This window comes from Pseudonaja textilis, chromosome 3 (genome assembly GCF_049901715.1).
Source record: "Pseudonaja textilis isolate UNSWEBS1 chromosome 3, rPseTex1.2, whole genome shotgun sequence".
NCBI classification, from domain to species: Eukaryota; Metazoa; Chordata; class Lepidosauria; order Squamata; family Elapidae; genus Pseudonaja; species Pseudonaja textilis.
The window spans coordinates 195538886-195558634 of NC_141992.1; the positions used below are offsets into that span (position 1 = coordinate 195538886).

A 19749-nucleotide genomic window follows, 5' to 3' on the forward strand; every position below is an offset into this window, starting at 1 on the left:
GCTATTCCCAAGCCTCTCTTTCTCCAAATAATCCAGTTATTCCAATTCCTAAGACTTTTCTTCTCTTCGTGGGAACATTCCACAAATTTCCCTACCGGAAAACTGAAAGGATTCGATCCTGGTTTTTATTTATCACTTTCTCATATTCTTTTATCCTTCCAAATGTGAGCTAAAAATGGGGAAAAGCATAAACCAAGATTCTACTTCGAAATCCAGAAAGAACATCATTCAAGCAGTAACCTTACAAAATTTATATATACCTTTTTTGCAGGATCTCCATCATAGCTGTGAGTTTTTGAAAAGTAAGAGATTTTTTTTCTCTACAAATTCATTTTGACGATATGAAAAAAGGGATCCTGAATTCAAACTTCTAAAAAACCCCCACACCTCAATCATTAACATTTTACTTTTCGTGCGTTTATTTGGGATAATGGTTGAAGCTGCCAAGTCAGCCTGGCAATGATTTATTATAAATGAACTTGTGAAATGGAAAGTTTTCCGCAGATAAATGAAGCACTTAAGGTTTTTTTTTTTTTTAATCTTTACAGGGAAGAAAAAAAAAAAAAGGCCAGTGGAATATTTTCCACTTTGTTTTCCATGGATATTGTAGAGAGCCGAGATAAACAGAGCAATGCTAGTTGGCATTCGAGAGCTGTATGCAATGAAATTTCATATTAATTTATGCTGATTAGTGTACGTCCAAAGTGACAATAAAGTTATCTGAAGGCAGTCAAAACCAGTAAGCGAGGACGTTTGACCAGTAATCTCCAATTGCAAAGCTGTTTTTGTATAGGAGCAGCTAATCACACGGCCTGGGCCACCCAATGCTTTAAAATAAAACGTTACGTACAATTTTAAAAAGTTGTTGAGACTCCGGAAAGAGTGCAGAGAAGAGCAACAAGAATGATTACGGCGCTGGAGGCTAAAACATAAAACCTTTCTAATGAAAACCATATGAAGACCTGCCGCAGGTTTTGGGTTTGGCTAGTCTCAAGAAAAGAAGAACTAAGAGTTTCTAATAACTATGTTACTCAGTGATTCACTTATCAACCATGGCAAGATATTTCGTAAAATGGGGCAAAACTCAAACTTGTTTAGCAAAAGAAATTTTGGGCTCAATTGCGATTGTAAGACGAGGACTACGCGTACTTGAGGTCCTGAAGAGTTTTTAAAACATTTCCAAATTCTCCAATTAAAGTTGTTCTGTTTGGTCCAAATGTATTTTGATCTCTGGAGATTCTCCATCATCCAGGTCATGGTTGCACCAAAGGTTTTTTTTTTTTTTCAGGAGGCAACTGGACTTTCTGAGTTTTTTTTCTTTCTTTGAAGACGTTTCGCTTCTCATCCAAAGAAGCTTCTTCAGCTCTGACTGGATGATGGGGAACGGAAGGATTTACGTTACAGTTATTTGCATTATTTTTAGAGAGTCATTGAGGCCACTTGGAGGTTTGTCTGTATCATGTGGCCATCTGTGTCCAGTTAAACTTCATGCTGGTTTTTCTCTGTCCTAGCACAAGAGTTTGAAACTACAATAGGTAATCCTTTATCTACGACTGAGCTGAAAATTTGTTACTAAGCAAGAAAGTTAAGTGACTTTTGCCCGTTTTACAACCTTTCCTGCCCTAGTTGTTAAGCGAATCATGCATTTGTTAAAGTTAGTCACATGGTTGCTAAGTGAATTCTGGCTTTCTCCTTTGACTTTGCTCGTCAGAAGGTCACAAAAAGGAGATCACACGATCCTGTTTCACTACAACTGTCATAAGTACGAGTCAGTTGCCAAGCACTCGAATTTTGATCACATGTCCCTGGGGAAGTTTCAACGGTCATAAATGTGAAAAACTATCCCAAATCACTTTTTATCAGTGCCGTTGAAACTTTGAACGTATCAGGGCTCCGACAATCCACACCCATAGATAATTATAAGTCTCTATCCGCATGTCTCAGAGTAAAAAAAAATTGATTTATTAGGAGTGACCATGTCAGTGTGACCTGGGTGCAGCCGACTCTGAGACACATCATTCATTTCCCCCTTGACCCTGGTCTTCACCCCACCCCCTGGATGTATATTCTCCAATGGGACACATCCATAGCCAAGAGTCATCAATCATGCTCTCCAGGAAGAATCTTGTGCGGCAGAAGCTTCAGCCGCCTAGCAATTATCTATGAAAATATTTAAGGAATGCACCACTCCCTTTCTCTAAAAGACCAGAGAAATGTTTTTTGAGTTGACAGAACGGTCCCTAAATGAATAGTTGGTTGTAAATCAAGATTACCTGTCATCTTAACATTAGCTCAGGTGTTTAAAAAAAGAAAAGAAAAAAGGAATGACACACTGAAGCGGATTTCATACGGCATCCAACATAGTCGTGAGAGAAGAAAACCACTTCTTCCCCCCCTTAAAACCAGAATTATTTCTGGATTATCTTATTATACGCTATGCAGAACCTGTGGGCAGAGGGTGGAGAGCCACAAAGTTAAGAGGGCATCATCCTACAGATTTGTGGGTTGTAGAAAGTGTAAAATAAGACTCACTTCCCCTTCCTATGGTCTCCAGCACGAAAATAAACCACACTAGCCAGAAATACCTTATTTTTATATATCTTTCCCCCCCTGCTATTTACAGATTGCCAAATACAGATTTCCCAATACCTTCATTGAAACGAGATTCGGGCATACGCTTTAAATAAAGCTCCAGTTTTGCTGAGGGAAAGAAAAACCTCTCTCATTTCCTCACTTTTAGCCTGACAGGAATTCATCTTAAAGAAAAAGGCAATCCTCGACTTACGAGAAATAACGGAGCCCAAGTTTTCTGTTGCTAAGCAAGACAGTCGCTCAGTGAATTTTGCCCCATTTTACTGCCTTTCAGCTATTCAGGGAATCCCCTGCAGTTGTTAAGTGAGTCATGGAGTCGTTAAGTGAATCGGGCTTCCCCGTTGACTTTGGTTGTCATAAGGTCGCAAAAGGGGGATTATGTGACCCCCGGACACCGCAACCATGGTAAGTATGAGTCGCAGTTGCACAAATTTTGATCATGTGCTGCAAACAGTCGTAAGTATGAAAAACAGCCCTAGGCCCCCTTTTTCAGTGGTAACTTTGTAACTTTGAAAGGTCACTAAATGAACAAGTTTTAAGATTTCCAGCCTTTGTTGCTTTCCAGAACCCATTTAAACAACCAGAAAACCATTGCAAAGTGTCCACAGAGAAAATTATATTCTTAGCAAGCAGTTCCCCCCCCCCCGACTCTTTATTGCTTTAAAACATATGGACTTCAATTCCCAGAATTCCCCAGTTGGCCTAAGGGTTGAACATATAATTCACATGTTGTGTTGTAGCCTGTGGCATCAGAGTCGGACAGTAGTGAGGAGGTTGGGGAGGAACCAAGGACAGTCCTGGAGGCTGAGGAAGGCTCGGTCAAGGGCTCTGCATCAGAGGCAGAGATGGGGCCAGGGCAGTCTGGCAGTCATCAGCTGCCTTCGGGCTTGGACAGCAGTGAAGCGGAGGAGCTTCTGGAACGGGTTCCCAGGCTGCGCATGCGCAGAGCTGCCGAAAGGAAGGCACAATTAAGAACCCAGGGTCGACATGAGAGTAAGGCCATAGATGGACAATGAATGGCCCCTCCCGGAAGGATTAAAAGAGGAACAAAAGGGGAGTGGGCTTTTGCAGAAAACAACTTGCTCGTTCGTTTGTTCCAGCATTGTGAAGATCTGTCTGTTTAACCCAGCCGCAGAGTCGCCAACCTTTTGGCCTCAGGGACCACCACATTCATCATTTTAAATCCCAGGGACCACCCACCGGTTCTGTGGGCATGGCCTAATTTGTGGGTGTGGCTTGGTGGTCATGGCTTGTATGTAAATATTATAAATATTTATATAAATATTGAATTTTTTGTTAAAAAAAAAAGAGCAACTTTTACCCAGAATCAGCCAAAGCACGCAGGCAGATTGAATTGCTCACAGAATCATTCAGTGATCTATCTATCTGCCATCGGCTAGCTCAGTCTCTCAAATTTGCTTTGCACTGAATAATAGAACCTTCAGTCTAAGGGAGGTTCGGCTGTGCTTAAAAGCAGAGCCGAAGCTCTAAAGACTATCTAGAAAGCAAGAAATCCAACTATTTCCTGCTTCCTAGCTAATCTAAAACTCCAGCACAGAAGAACAGATGATGGTCGGAAAAATAGCAACTTAGCAGGCAAGTTTGCTAGGTAAGGAATGAGTGGGCGGTTCCCATGGGCCATGTGGGCGGCGCAGCCTTGTGTTTCTGCGCAGCCTGGATTAATTGCTTTGGGGGTGAGATTTCTCAGCGGCCCACCAAAATTTTCTCACGGCCCATTGGTTGGCAACCGCTGACCCGGCCCTTCCCTGTCAGCACTGAGTGTGGAATTTTACCGGGCAGCGTTCCGGGATTGATAAAGGTCTGAGCTGATTAGTATACCTTCGCAAGACTGTTTGCCAAGCTGTTGGCTGACTGTGAATGAAATAAATTCACATTAATGTAATAAAAGAGATTTTTGCCGGGACTCAAAAATTGACTTAAGTGCTCTTTGGGGAGGCTTAGGACAGAACGTTTTGCTTTTGTACTGCATTGATGCATTCACAAAATTTCCCAGGGATAAATCATGAAACAAAGTTCAGGGATATTCCTTTAACCCATTGTTTTGCAAATTGAAATACAGCACAAACTTTATTTGAAGGTTCTAAGGGTGGGGAGGAAGGGCAATGAGTAAAAATGAGCAAAACCTTCTAAAGCTAACGGTTCCCCTTGGACATACGTCTCCGTGGTCATGTGTCCAGCATGACTAAATGTCGAAGGTGCATGGAACACTGTTACCTTCCCACCAAAGGGATCCCTATTTTTCTACTTGCAGTTTTACATGCTTTCGAACTGCTAGGTTGGCAGGATAACAGGAGCTCACTTCGTTATGTGGCGCTAGGGATTCGAACTGCAGAACTGCCAACCTTTCTGATCGACAAGCTCAGTGTCTTAGCCACTGAGCCATCGCGTCCTTAAAACCTTCTAAGCAGCTTATAAATATAATATTAAACAGCACCTTTCATTTCAGATCCATCATGGCGGTGCCAGTTAGCAGGCATCCACTCACTTGCTGCCCGCCACATCCCTCACCTTGTGTCAGACGTTCCGTTCAAGTGAATGGGACTGTTGGTGAGTCAACAGCGGGTCAGAGGAGGAGTCGCTGTGGGGCAGATATGATGGTTGCTCTTTAAAAGTTATGATTTACAATAGATTGAGTTGATTTAAATCAAGCCTTTTTACTAGTGATTTAAATTGTGATTTAAATTGACTTGATTTAAATCAAATCTTACAGACCTTGCAGATAATCAGAGTTGGAAGGGACCCTGCAGGTCGTCTAGTCCAACCCCCTACCCAAGGAGACTCTACATCCGTGATGGCAAACCTGTGGCACGTGTGCCACAGGTGGCATGCAGAGCCATTTGTGCCAGCGTGTGAGCTGCAGGCAAACCTACCTCACTATGCATGTGCACACCTCAAAGCTGATTTTTGGCGGGTTTGAGGCCTTTTTTCAGCCTCCCAAAGGCTTGAGGAAGGTTTCTGCAGGCTTTGCAGGCCGAAAACTAGCCCCGTTTCATCACTTCCTGTTTTTCCGAAAATACCGGAAGGTTTCAGCCTGCAAAGGCTTCCTTCGGGAGGCTGAAAAAAGGCCTCAAACCCGCTGAAAATCAGCTGTGAAGCACAGTGCAGGTAAGGGGGCAGTGGAGGGGTGAAGATTGAGTGTGCATGTGTAGGGGGCATGCATTGGCTTCTGGGTGCTTGCATGCAAGTGTGCAAGCACGTGCACAATTTTTGGCACAAGAGCCCGAAAGCCACCACTGCCCTACCTCACTTCTGAGAAATGGCAGTCCAGTCTCTTCTTGAAAGTCTCAAGTGTTGAAGCTCCCACATTTTCCGAAGGCAACTTCTGTTCCATGGGTTGATTGTTCTCCCTGTCAGAAAATTTCTCTTTATTTCCAGGTTAAATCTTTCCTTGTTCAGTTTCCATCCATTATTCCTTGTCTGGCCTTCGGGTGTTTTGGCAAACAGCTTGACCCCTTCCTCTTCTCTGCGGTAGCCCCTCAAATATTGGAAGACTGTTATCATGTCTCCCCTGGTCCTTCTCTTTACTAGAGTAGCCATGCCTGGTTCTTGCAACCGTTCATTGTATGTTTGAGCATCCAGTCCCCTAATCATCCTGGTTGTTCTTCTCTGCATTTTTTCTAGAGTCTCAACATCTTTTTTATAATGTGGTGAACAAAACTGGATGCAGTACTCTAGGTGTGGTCTTACTAAGGCTTTATAGAGTGGTATTAGTACCTCACTAGATCTTGATTGTATCCCTCTGTTAATGCAATTTAGGATTGCATTGGATTTTTTGGCTGCTGCTGCACACTGCTGGCTCCTATTTAGCTGATTGTCCACTAAGACTCCAAGATCCCTCTCACAGTTACTGCTATTGAGCCCGGTTTCACCCAGTCTATATGTGTCCTTTTGGCTTTTCTTGCCTAAGTGGAAGACTTTACTTTTCTCTACGTTGAATTTCATTTTGTTATTAAATGCACCCTGACCGTGGTTATATGTCCAAGGCCGCCCATATTCCACATTCCAGGCAAGCCCCCAGAAAGCAGCATTCCACCCCCCGCACCCGGCTTACCAGAGGTCGGAAAGGGTGCGGAAAAGAAACAGGATACGAAGAAGGAAAGGTAAGGGAGGAGACGAGGAAGGACCAAGCGGGCTCAACATCTGCAGAATTGCACTTGGCTTTGGAAATGAGGAGGAGGAGGAGAAGCGGGTGGGCGGAAGCCCACACCCCCGGTGTCATGGGTGCAAGCCTTTTTCCTGAATGAACAAAAGCCACAGAGGCCCCCCCCACCCCCACCCGGGAGAGTTGCTACCATCTGTTGCTTCTCCTGGGCCGGAAATGTGCAGCGTTTGCAAATGGATAACAAATTTCCCTCCCTGTGGAAGGGAGCTTTTTTGCATTTGGAAAGCGGGAGGAAGTGGCTATAAAAAGAAGAATGGATGTGTCACTCAAAAATGTCCTCTTCCGGTCCTTGGGCCCCCTCGTTCCCCCCCTCTCCCTTTTCTCTCCTTCGCACTCGCGCTTCCGCTCGGGCTCAGGTGGACGGGCGCTCTGCACGTGCTTAAAGAGTCCTCGGCGCTCTCTCCGGAAAGAGAAGCAAGAAAGAGGAGGAGCAGAAAATCTCCTTCCCCTTAAAACCATTTTCTCTCCTCGATTACAAATGCAGAAGCCACCTGGAATTCAGGAGAAGCTTCCCGAAAGTGAGGAAGACAATTAACCAGTGGAACAGCTTGCCACCAGAAATTGTGGGTGTTCCATCGCTGGAGGTTTTGAAGAAGAGACTGGACAGCCATTTTGTCTGTAATGGTATAGGGCTTCCTGCCTGAGCAGGGGGTTGGACTAGAAGACCTCCAAGGACCCTCCCAACTCTAGTAGTCTGGTAGTCTCTAGTCTCCTAGCTCTGCAGACCAAGTTGCAAAACTGAGGACACACCCCCTGGTAACGGTCCCCATTTCTGAACAATGTCGAGGCGAATCCAGCTGCTCCACGTCCTCTAACCGATAGCTTATTTGATACTGCGAGGAAAAAAAACATTTCTTCCCTACTCCGACCAGACAGAATACAGGGTGGGACTGGATTCTCCCTTTGGCTCCCCGAGAAGAAACGTTCAGGTAGGACCAATGCGCCTTCTCCACTGAGCCGAAGGGAGAATCCAGGATGGGACATACCAAAGCTGGCTGATGGCTGTCCTATCGGAGGGAACTGGATTGGTCAGAGGTCTCCACTTCTACATGAATGCCCTGCAGCAGGGGTCCCCAACCACCGGGCCACGGACCGGTACCGGTCTGTGGAACATTTCCTACCGGGCCGCCGGTTTGCTGGGTGCCGCCATTTTGTTTGACGAGAAAGTGCTTCCAGGTGAGCTTTTCCGGTTGGAAAGCGGCGTTTGGATCCTGAAGGAATCCTCGCGCCTTAGTTTCAACGAAGGGGGGGGGGGCGGCTTCAAACGAAACTAAGGCGCGAGGATTCTTTCAGCACCCAAGGCAAGGCGAGCCGAGCGACCGTCCCGAAGCCCATCGACAAAGGTACAAAGGAAGAGTTGAAGGTGGCGGGGAGAAGCGGGGGACGGCTGGCTGGCCGGTCGCTCGGCTCGCCTTACCTTGTCATGCGTGCTGATGCCGGTACCGGGTCGCGGCGCAAAAAAGGTTGGGGGCCACTGCCCTGCAGGACTCGTCTTCCAAAGGACGCCTCTGATGAGGCAAAGGAATCCATTTTATAATGTCTTGTGAATGGCGGTCACAGATGACCAAGTCGCAGCTCTACAAAAGTCCAGAACTGAAGCCTGCCTTGCCCAGGCTGCAATGGTTGCGACACTCCTGGTTGTGTGCGCGGTGATTCTCCGGGGCATAGGAAGAGCCAGTAACTCATAGGCCTTTGCAATACAGGCTCTAAGCCAGCGACCCACAGTAGATGGTGTCATCCTGCGACCCAAAGTTGACGACTGAAAGGAAACAAATAGGGCAGTGGTAGCAAACCTTTTTTGGCTCCCGTGCCGATAATTGAGTGGGTGCTTGTGCATTTCCGCTCGCATGCCAGCATCCAGAAGGCAATGCGTGCTCCCCCTCCTGCGCACGCGATCCCCTCGCAGCACTGTGTGAGCAATTCCCTTTGCTGCATGCATGCTCCTGCACAAGACCACTCCTGCGCGTCATCCATTTACGCATGCATATGCGATCCCTCTGAGCACCGCCCCCCCACGCATTCACGCCAGATACCTGACAATCAGCTTTCGGGCGGTGGCAGCGCACGTATATGCAGCGGGGCTCTTCCAGGTGGGCTCTTGCATGCTGGGGGAAATGGCTCTGCGTGCCACTTCCGGCACCGGTGGCATAGTTCGCTATCTTGCTTAAACAGGGGGAGGGGTTAGACTAGAACAACGGTTGCCAATCGGTGGGCCACAGCCCACTGGTGGGCTGCAAGAAACTTTTGGTGAGCTGCAGAGAAATCTCACCCCAGAGCATCCCCCCCAAAGCAATTAATCTAGGCTGCGCAGAAACACAAGGCTGCGCCGCCCACATGGCCCATGGGAATCCTCCCCACCCACTCACTCCTTACCCAGTAAACTTGCCTGCTAAATTGCTATTTTTCCTTTTTCCAACCATCAGCTGTTTTGCTGTGCTGGGAGATTGAGATTAGCTAGAAAGCAGGAAATGGCTTTTAAGCAGAACCGAACCCCCCCTTAGGACTGAAGGTTCTATTATTCAGTGCAGACTTATAGCAAGCAAATTTTATGTGACAGACTCAGGTCGCCAATGGCGGATAGATAGATCAACTGAATGAATCTGTGATTCTGTGAGCAACTCAATCTGCCTGCCTGGTTTGCCTGATTTTGGGTAAAAATTGTTTTTTTTTTAAATTTAAAAAAATCAATATTTATATATTTATAATATTTACATATAAGCCATGCCCAGCCAGTCACATGAACACCAGGCCACAGCCACCAATTAGGCCACGCCCACAGAACCATTTAGTAGTCCCTGTGATTTAAAATTATGAGTTTGGTGGTCCCTGAGGTCCAAAAGGTTGGCGACCCCTGGACTAGAAGACCCCTTCCAGCTCTATTCTGAATTTGAATTGAGTATAGCCAGTCTAGAGAATAGAAGGACTAGAGCTGACATGATAGCAGTATTCCAATATTTGAGTGACTGCCACAAAGAGGAAGGAGTCAACTTATTTTCCAAAGCGCCAGAAAGCAGGACAAGAAACAATGGATGGAAACTAATCAAGGAGAGAAGCAACCTGGAATTCAGGAGAAACTTCCGAACAGGGAGGACAATTAACCAGTGGAACAGCTTGCCACCAGACATTGTGAGTGCTTCATCACTGGAGGCTTTTAAGAAGAGACTGGACAGTCACTTTTCTGAAATGGTATAGGGTCTCCTGCTTGAGCAGGGGGTTGGTCTAGAAGACCTCCAAAGTCCCTTCCATCGCTATTCTGACAGTCCAATTACAACAGTTTTACTCTTCCCAAATCCTACAACCAAAGTACCAAAGGTGCTTTTTGGGGGGATGGTTTGGGGATGGGGCCACCCGCGGCCTTCCTTAGCTCCGTTTTTTGCTGGCAGAGGGTTGCAGGAAGCTGTCGCAGCCGAAAACAGAGCTCGGGAGCCCATTATAGCTGGCAGAATGCTCAGGCCACCAGAGGCCATATCCGCCCCCCCGGCCACGTTCCCCCCTACCCCCCAAGGTCAAACACAACCCTGATGCGGCCCTCAATGAAACTGAGTTTGACATTCGTGGCTTAATCCAAGAATGTCCAATCTCTGCAACTTTTAAAACTTGTGGACTTTTAACACCCTGGCTGGGAATTCTGGAAGCCGAAGCCCTCAAATCTTTAAAAGTTACCAAGGTTGGGACATCCGTGGTTTAAGATCTTAGTTAAGGAGATAAGTATTTATTTATTTTTTTGTATTTATTTGATTTGTCAATCGCTTACAAGATACAGGTATAAGAAGAAATATAGTTTTGAATACATGAGATAGATACTTGTAAGAAAAATAACGAACAATAGGACAGGGACGGTAGGCACGATTAATGCGCGTATATACACACACACACACACACACACACACACACACACACACACAGAGGCCTCTTAGGAAAAGGGTGAGGTCAATAGTAGACAGTCTAAGGTTAAAGTTTTGGGGGTTTGGGGAAGAAACCACAGAGTCAGGTAGAGTATTCCAAACATGGACCGCTCTGTTGCTTGGCACTGAATCTTGCTTAATGTACTCTATCCAGATAGCCAGGGTATTCAATCTCCAGATTTCTCAGCCATGGTTATTTTTGGGGGGATTCCAGAAGCTGAATTTCAGATTCCAGGAGGGCCTTTGGACAAGAGAGCTGATGGTATCTGGGGGGCTTTTATCACTTCACTGTTTCGTCTTCTTTCTTTTTAACACTTTTAATTCCCTCCTGGTTTCCACAGAGGTTTTGCTAATGGTGGGAAACAGAAACACGCTTCAAAGCCAGCCTAGTTTTCTTGGTGAAATAGAAACAAAACGTTCAAAAGCTGAACATCCCCATAGAAGACCTCCTATAAAGACCCACAGCAACGGGGATGATCTCTAGCTTTTTGACTATATGCAGAAAGTCCAGAACTCACCAAGCGGTGGCATCTTTTATAGTGACTGCATCACATCTGCCAAAATCTGCTTTGGTATCTCAGCTATTTTTTAATATATATTTTTAGTAAAGACCATGCTTTTTTGCTCAAGTTTTTCCAAAGTGGAACCTGGTGTGTGACACACTCCGTGCTTCAACATCTGAGAATCTGTTTCAAACTATGGTTGCAGGAATTGGATATGTCTAGTCTTATGAAAAGTAGGAGTGGGGGTGACATGACAGCAGTCTTCCAATATCTCAGGGGTTGCCCCAAAGAAGAGGCAGTCAAGGTATTCTCCGAAGCACCTGAAGGCAGGACAAGAAACAATGGGTGGAAACTAATCAAGGAGAGAAGCAACCTAGAACTTAGGAGAAATTTCTTGACAGTGAGAACAATTAACCAGGGGAACTGCTGGCCTCCAGAAGTTGTAAATACTCCAACGCTGGAAGTTTTTAAGAAGAGATTGGACAACCATTTGTCTGCAATGACACAGGGTACCAATAAAAGAGAATATTGTTTTAGCTTAGGGTTAAAATGAGGGGGTGCTCTCTTAGATCTTCCTTCCTTCCTTCCTTCCTTCCCTTTTCTCTTTCCCTTCCCTTCCTTTCCTCTTTCTTTTTTCTTTTCTTTCCTTTCCCTTCCCTTTTCTTTCCTTTCCTTTCTTCTCTTTCTTTTCTTTTTTCTCTTCTCTTTTCTTCTCTCTCTCTCTCTCTCCCTCCCTTTTTACTTTCTCTTTCTCTCTCTCTTTCATTTCATTACCCCTAACTAAGTAAGATCATCATGCTAGCACCGAAGATGTTACCTAGCTAAGGTAATGAAACGTCTGCAAGAAAACAAGCAAGCTTAGAGAGCCCTCATAGGATCCCTCATAGCATAGGGTACAGATTAACAGAGTCGGAAGGGACCTTGTAGGTCATCTAGTCCAACCCCGCCCCACCCCGCCACCCAAGCAGGCCGTACACCATTGTTGACAGACAGCAGTCCAGTCTCTTCTTGAAAAGCTTCCAGTCTCCTGCTTGAGCAGGGGTGGGGCTGGACTAGAAGACCCCCCCAAAGTCCTCTTTCAATTCCGTCATTCTGTTAGGGCGATGTGGACCCAAAGGCTCAATTAAATAGGCTCAGAACGTCCTGCCAATTCGTTCCTCTTGCAAGAATTCAGATTCGATCTGACCAGACGCTCTCCCAATTTCTGTCTGGAATTAAGGAATGCAAGGTCTTTCCCCCTCGTTTCCTCAACCGGATTGGCTCCCCTGGATACAGACCCCCGCCAATTTTTTTTCCCGCAGCCCACCCCGGCTACGGAGGGTGGGAGACAGCCGAAATCTAGCAGCGTCACAGATGAGGGTATCCCCTTCTAAACCGCCGTTCCAGCATCCTTATCCAACAGCTGGAAGTCTTCAAGCTTCCCTTCTCCTGTCCCGAAAATCCTACGCAAAACTACACCATCTTCGGGAATTCCAAGGAAGAGGGAATTAATGGAGGCGGGGAGGGAAAACGACGGGGAACGCAAGGCTTAGCCAAGAAGAATGCAAAATAGATATTCTGGTGGTGGGGCTTCCAAGGAAACTTTCAACCCCGCAAGAGGAAAAGTAGCTGGCGGACTCACCTGGCTTGACTCCTGAAGGCAAAGAAGGGGAGAAACGTCCAACTTGGAACGTTGGAAGAGATGGTGCAGCAAGACGAAACCTGCCTGCCTTCAATTAGAAATCTTAAATGCCAGGGAGGGACGGAAAGAGAGAGAGAGAAAGAGAGAGAGAGAGAGAGAGAGAGAGAGAGAGACCGACCAAGAGAAGAGAGAGAATGAGACCAATTCTAGAGGGAATCGTAATAGAATTATTTAAGCTGGCAGTTCTGCAAGGTATTGGACTCCCCAGCCTGGGTGGCAGGAAGCCAAGCCCTAACTAAAGCAGTGCGTGTACTGGAAGGAGGGCAGAGGGAGGGCTGGCGGTGGCAGCCGCTGGAAAGCAGAGAAACTGGCCGGTGCATTTTCCACAGAACCGAGAATGCTGGATGGAGAAGAAGCTTTGAGATCCCAAATCCATCAAAAGAGAGGAGGACTGCTGTGAGTCGCCAGCAGCAGAATCTGACAGTGGCGAAGAAACGGGACCAGTCTGGGAATCTGGAGAGGACTCGGATGAGGGTCTTGCGGCTGATGCGGAGATGGGGCCGGGACCATCTGGGAGTGGGGTGCTGCCTCCGGAGTCTGGCGGCAGCGAGGCAGAGGACCCAGGGGAGCCTATTCCCAGTGCGCGTGTCCGCAGAGCTGCTAGAGGGCGAGGGCAGCTGAGACAAAAGAGGTGACGCGGGAGTAAGGCTGGGAGGTGATTGCCCCTCCCATAAGGGATAAAAAGTAAGACCTCAATGATGAAACCTTTGCAGGAAGCAAAGTAGTTCGATCAGTTGCGAGTCCTCCTGGAAGCTCTTTGCACTCCGGTTGATTTTTTTTTTCTTGTACTTCAGTTGGTTTCTTTTATAGTTCATTGGAGACTCCTGTTTCTGGCAGCATTCCACAGCAGTGAAAGGTGTGTGCTTATCTTGGGGAACTGTTTTAAGATTAGTTCTGGCTGGGAATGCAAACAATTCCCAGCATTGCAATAAAATAGCTTTTGCTTTTAAAACAAGTTTGTGATTAATCGCGTTGACGAAACTTGGGTCAGAACAAGGACGCTGATAGGAACCGCAGAACAGATGCCCATGTCAGTTTGTCTAAACTGAGACGAGTGGGGTCCTTGGTGTCCTATAAGCTTGATGTTCTTGCAGACGTTTCATGACCCAACTAGGGAACATCATCAGTATTAGGTGATGCAAGAAAACCTCGCCAAGCTCAGTGAGCACCAAAGACTCAACCGTTCAGCTGTGAGCTACAAATATTCTGTTCTATCGGGACTAAGAGGTGTTCAGAAGGTTTGTGGCAATCTAGAATTCTCAGCCAACATGGCCTTGTAACCACCTGAGCCTAAACTTTATCTACTGTATAACGTACGTTCTGAAATCAAAGAATCCAGAGTTACCAATGTAATCTCAGAAAAAAAACAGAATAAAAGTATTATCAACGCAGACTTATAAAGGTCCATATAATAAGAATGCCACCTCCAAAATGTTCAACCCCTTTCTCTGAACTATGTGCAAAGTTTGCACTACTATTACTGTTAATCTTCTCATCACTCCTTATCGCCCATCCCCTCCCACTTGTGAATGTATGACCGTAACTATGTCGCGTTTATCCTTCTGGTTTAATATTGACTGTTTCCTAGTATGATTTGATTGCTTATTGTAACCTATGACTATTATTAATTGTACCTGATGATTCTTGACTCTTGACAAATGTATCTTTTCTTTTTATGTACACCGAGAGCATTTGCAAATTCCTTGTGTGTCCGATCACAATAAAGGATTCTATTCTATTCAAATTGGGACTCAAGGTTCTCACAAATGATTAGGAAGGATACATGAGAACTGTCTTCCAGTAGTTCAGGGAAGAAAGGATGGACTTATTCTCCAGAGCAGCAAAGAACAGGACAAGAAGCAACAGGTAGAAGCTTGTTAAAGAGAGATCCAACTTAGAAGGAAGGAAGAAACTTCTTGACAATGAGAACGATTAATCAAATGGAATAGTTTGCCATGCCAAAGGAGTTGTGGGTACATCTCCATCACCGACAGATTTCAGAAGTGGATTGGACAATCATTTGACCAGAATAGTATCATCTCCTGAGAGCATGGGCTTGGAGGAGAAGACCTCTGAACTCCCTTCCAGCCCTATGAATGTTGTAGAAAACTCACGGGAGATATTTACAATCGACAAATAAACCTAGCCTTATAACTTCAACAATATACGATATTTCAGATCTGTATCTCCGATCTTCTCGTGATAGACATGAAGTGGTGTCCCAACACTCTAGATAATCATTTAAACCCTTCTTGTTTTTCAGACAAGTTCCCTTCATGCCAATGCAAAAAATGAAACTCAAATGTAGAGAAAATTAATGTCTTAGGCAAGAAATGCCAAAAGTATAGACTGAGTGAAACCAGGCTCAATAGCGGTAACTGTGAGAGGGATCTTGGAGTCTTAGTGGACAAGCAGCTAAATAGGAGCCAGCCGTGTGCAGCAGCAGCCAAAAAATCCAATGCAATCCTAAGTTGCATTAACAGAGGGATGCAATCAAGATCTAGTGAGGTACTAATGCCATTCTATAAAGCTTTAGTAAGACTACACTTAGAGTACGGCATCCAGTTTTGGTCACATTATAAAAAAAGATGTCGAGACTCTAGAAAGAGTGCAGAGAAGAGCAACCAGGATGATTAGGGGACTGGAGGCTAAAACATACGATGAAAGGTTGCAGGATTTGGGCTTGGCTAGTCTGGTGAAGAGAAGGACCAGGGGGGACATGATAGCGGTCTTCCAATATGTGAGGGGCTGCCACAGAAAGGAGGGGATTCAAGCTATTTTCCAAGGCACCTGAAGGCCAGACAACGAACAATGGATGGAAATTGATCAAAGAGAGATTCAACCTGGAAATAAGGAGAAATTTTCTGACAGTGAGAACAATCAACCCATGGAACAGAAGTTGCCTTTGGTAATTGTGGGAGCTTCATCACTGGAGGTTTCCAAGAAGAGACTGGACTGCCCTCTGTCAGAAATGGTGTAGGGTCTCCTGCTTGGGCAGGGGGTTGGACTAGATGACCTACAAGGACCCTTCCAACTCTGTTAATCTGTCAAATTCTCCTTAGCCACCTCAATTGCCAGGTTCAACATGGGCCAACATGCACGTGCCAATCTCCCTCTGCAGTTGTGTCACACATCTTGGCAATTTCGCAAGCAAGATCAGTGTGACCTACCTCAAAGGCCACACAGTGCCAGCAAAGAATAAACCATGAATGACTGCTATCTAAGCTCGGTGCTTTCCCCTGAATAACTTACTTCTCAGAAGGTCACAAACAGGGAACGCACGATCTTGGGACATGCAACTGTCATAGATACATGCCAGTTGTCTGAATTTTGCTCATGTGACCCCCCCAAGGATGTTACGACAGTCATAATAAGTGTGAAAAATGGACATAATGCCATTGTAACTTCACTCACTAAATAATTGGCCATAAATTGAGGACTACCTGGCATGCCCCTGTCAGAATCTGATTTGGAGGGGGAGGCCGAGCAGTTGACAGGGAGTGGGAGTGTGGCTCCACTGGCTGGGGAAGAAATGGAGAAGGGCAAAGGCCGGATGGGCAGAGAAGCGGAGAGGTAGAGCAAGGCAGAGGGAATTTGGAGGAAGACCCAGGCCCACCCCCTCTTCATCCTAGGGCATGGAAGGAGGAACGTGAGTTGTGTGGCTTACGGGGGAGGAAAGGGCCCTGATTCCCTTCTTTAGCCACAGCTGGGAAGAGAGTTTAAAAGAAATGCATGCTAAGTGCGGCAGCTGCTGGGAGCAAGAATGAGTTGCATGGCTTACAGGGGAGGAAAGGGCCCTGATTCCCTTCATTAGACGCAGGGAAGCTGCAGCAGCAAAGTTGTTGGGAGCAAATTGTGAATTATCTGATATCGTCGTGGCTTATCTGTGTTCCTGGCATTTTCCCAACCGTGTGAGTTTTGCCGTGCTTTCAAGTCTGAAATTCCTTCTTCTGCCCTGTCAAGCTAATTACTTCAGCTTGGCTTGTTTGGATTTTTAGTTACAGTTTGTATGTACCTTGTTTAGGACTGAATTTCCTCCACTGTTCCTGAGAGAGTTTTTCTGCAGGCGAAGGTAACCTGGACATTGGGGGCAAAGTTGGAGATAATATAGGGACTCTTCTTACTTATGTGATGGTGTTGCCTTTGTGTCACGCCCTGGGTCATCACACTACCCATGTTAATCAAGTACATGTAGTCCTCCACTTACAACACATCGCTTAGTGACTGTTTGAAGTTAAAACGGCAGTGAAAAAAGTGACTTATGACCAGTTTTTCACACTGCAGCATCTCCACAGTCATCGGATGCTTGACAACTGACTCACATTTATGACAGCCCTGTGGCCAGCCGATGCCCTTTTTGCGACCTCCAGACAAGCAAAGTCAAATTGGATTCACTTAACAAGCATGCAACTTTAACCACTGCACTGATTCCCTTTACCAAGAGGGGAAAGGAACGTCGTAAAATGAGGCAAGACTCCCTTAACATAAAACGGGGCAAGGCTCCTTTTACCAACATCTCACTTAGCAGCATAAACATTGGGCTCGATTGTAGTCGTACCTCAAGGATTCCATGTACTTGGCTTCCAAATTAAAAAGGTGCAACGGAGAAAAAGTTGACAGAGGAAAAAAAACGAATGTTGTTTTGCGGACTGTAACTCTTAGGTTGCAAAAGACATTTCTGATTACTCAGAGGCACCCGGGTTTCTTAATTGCTGGGTATCTCCAATCTTAATCATACTACAGGTTCACAGTCTCCAGCGTCAGACCTCAAAACCAACCCAACAATTCAGCATTGCGTGCCAAAAGTCTTTAAAATAGTCCCTATGACAATTCCCAAAGCTTTAAACAGGTCCAGAGAAGTTTAATTACTTTTTCGTGACGCAACTCGGTAATCAAAGTGGGATCTTTGTTCTTCAGTCTGGAGAAGCAAAGCTAGCAGGAAAAACAGATTTTTTATTTATTTATTTTATCCTGCCTTTATTACTTTACTAGCTCGATAGCCATGCTATTGGGGATGCAAATAAGGAGGGGAAAAATTCTGCCTCTGCCTACCAGCATCCATCAGTATTCATCTGGCCAGCATCCTGTCAAATGTGTGAGTTGAAGGCTGTTTGGAAACTGAAACAGTATTTGTAGTGCCAGCAAGGAGACAGCAAGGAGCCTGGGCATGGCTTAGCTCAACTGTTCTGTACTAAAGCTGCTTGGTACTCTGAAACTGAAACTCCTCTCCTCTGCTTGTGTTTTGCATCTGGAAGAAATTTCTTTTCAGGTGGAGAGAGGGAGTAGAACTCCTTAGCATCAGAGCATGTTAATAATAATAATAATATAGGAAATACTAATAGTTCTGATGATCATTTTGAAAAATCCTTTCTTAGTGAGCACCTAGAAGCCAAAAGGAACATATGTGCCAAATTTCAAGTTTGTAAGCGTTACGGTTCTGGAGATTTTGTGATGATGCGTGAGTGGTCTTTCGCTTTTATATATATAGAATATAAGTTAGTAACTGAAAACAGAGAACATTCCTTCTGGTTTTTCCCCCAAACAACAACCCTGTGAAGTGGATTGGGCTGAGAGTGAGGGACTGGCCCAAAGCCACCCAACCTTTCTTGCCTAAGGCAGGACTCGAATTCATACCTACTGGTGATTTGGGTAGAGGCCCCAACGGCTTCCATGCTTTAAGTCTGGCCTAGAACTTTGGGACTTCAACTCCCAGAATTCCTCAGCCAACATGGCTCTCTAAAACCTGGCCACTTCAACTCCCAAAATTCCTCAGCCAGGAATTCTGGGAGTTGAAGTCCCCAAGTCTTAAAGTAGCCAAGTTTGGAGAACCCTGTCCTAGAAGGAACTAGTCTTCCAAATAAGTATCCTCCTCTTTTAACGACCCCATAATCCCTTACGGGGCAGAATCCGGGCAACTGAAATGGAGCCGAGTGTCAGTTGCCTAGACTCCACCCCTCAAGGGATTATGGGGTCGTTAAAAAAAGAGAATGATGATGATCTCACTTAGCAACAGAAATATCTGCCTGTCCTATCTCTTAAAAACTTCCAGTGTTGGAGCACCCACAAATTCTGGTGGCAAGCTGTTCCACTGGTTAATTGTTCTCACTGTCAGGAAATTTCTTCTAAGCTCTAGGTTGCTTCTCTCCTTGATTAGATGCAGCATTCCAAAAGTGCTCTTACCAAAGTGTTATAAAGTGGTATTAACACTTCATGTGATCTTGATTCTATCCCTCTGTTAATGCAGCCTAGAACTGTGTTGCCTTTTTTGGCAGTTGTAGCACGCTGCTGGCTCATATTTGATGACTGTCCATCCATTAGTTTCCTTCCATTGCTTCCTGTCCTGCCCTCTTATGCTTTGGAGAATAGCTTGCCTCTCTCTTCTTTGGGGCAGCCCGAGATATTGGAAGACTGCTATCATGTCTCCCCTAGTCTTTCTTTTCATTAGAGTAACTGTTAGGAATATAAGTCACCTAACAGGTATTGGGTTAGAAATATATAAACCAGGCTAAACATTTTAGTACTATATCTTTAAGGGAATGCAAGAGCATGCAATTGGGTGTGTTTTCTCCAACAGCCATAAGATGGAGCCAGAAACCTGGGTTGTTTAGGTCTGAGTCTCAAAAGAGAGTGTAAGTGTATCTCTGTTTCCTTCTGTTGGAAAGTATTGCCGTTCCTCCATTTTTCCTAATTGATTGATATTACTGGATTTGATGTAAGTCTGATACTGAACTGTTTTTGACACAGGAATTTGATATTTCGATTATCCCTGGATTGAAAAACTGACTGATTTATCTGTGAATGACTGCTTATTTTGGACTTTGCTTAAACCTTCCTGGAAGTAAAAACCTACATTTACTGTAGAGTGTATCTTTGTGCTCTGTGTGT

At 45.3% G+C, this 19749-nt stretch overlaps 1 protein-coding gene and 1 long non-coding RNA gene across 2 annotated transcripts in view; both read right to left on the reverse strand.

Annotated features, from left to right (window-relative positions):
- The window catches only part of LOC148126482 (uncharacterized), a 456824-nt gene that overhangs the window by 307671 nt on the left and 129404 nt on the right, over window positions 1–19749 (reverse strand). The gene's annotated exons all lie outside the window — the stretch shown is intronic.
- Window positions 1–19749, reverse strand: part of PTP4A3 (protein tyrosine phosphatase 4A3) — a 111072-nt gene that overhangs the window by 45754 nt on the left and 45569 nt on the right. The window lies entirely within an intron of this gene.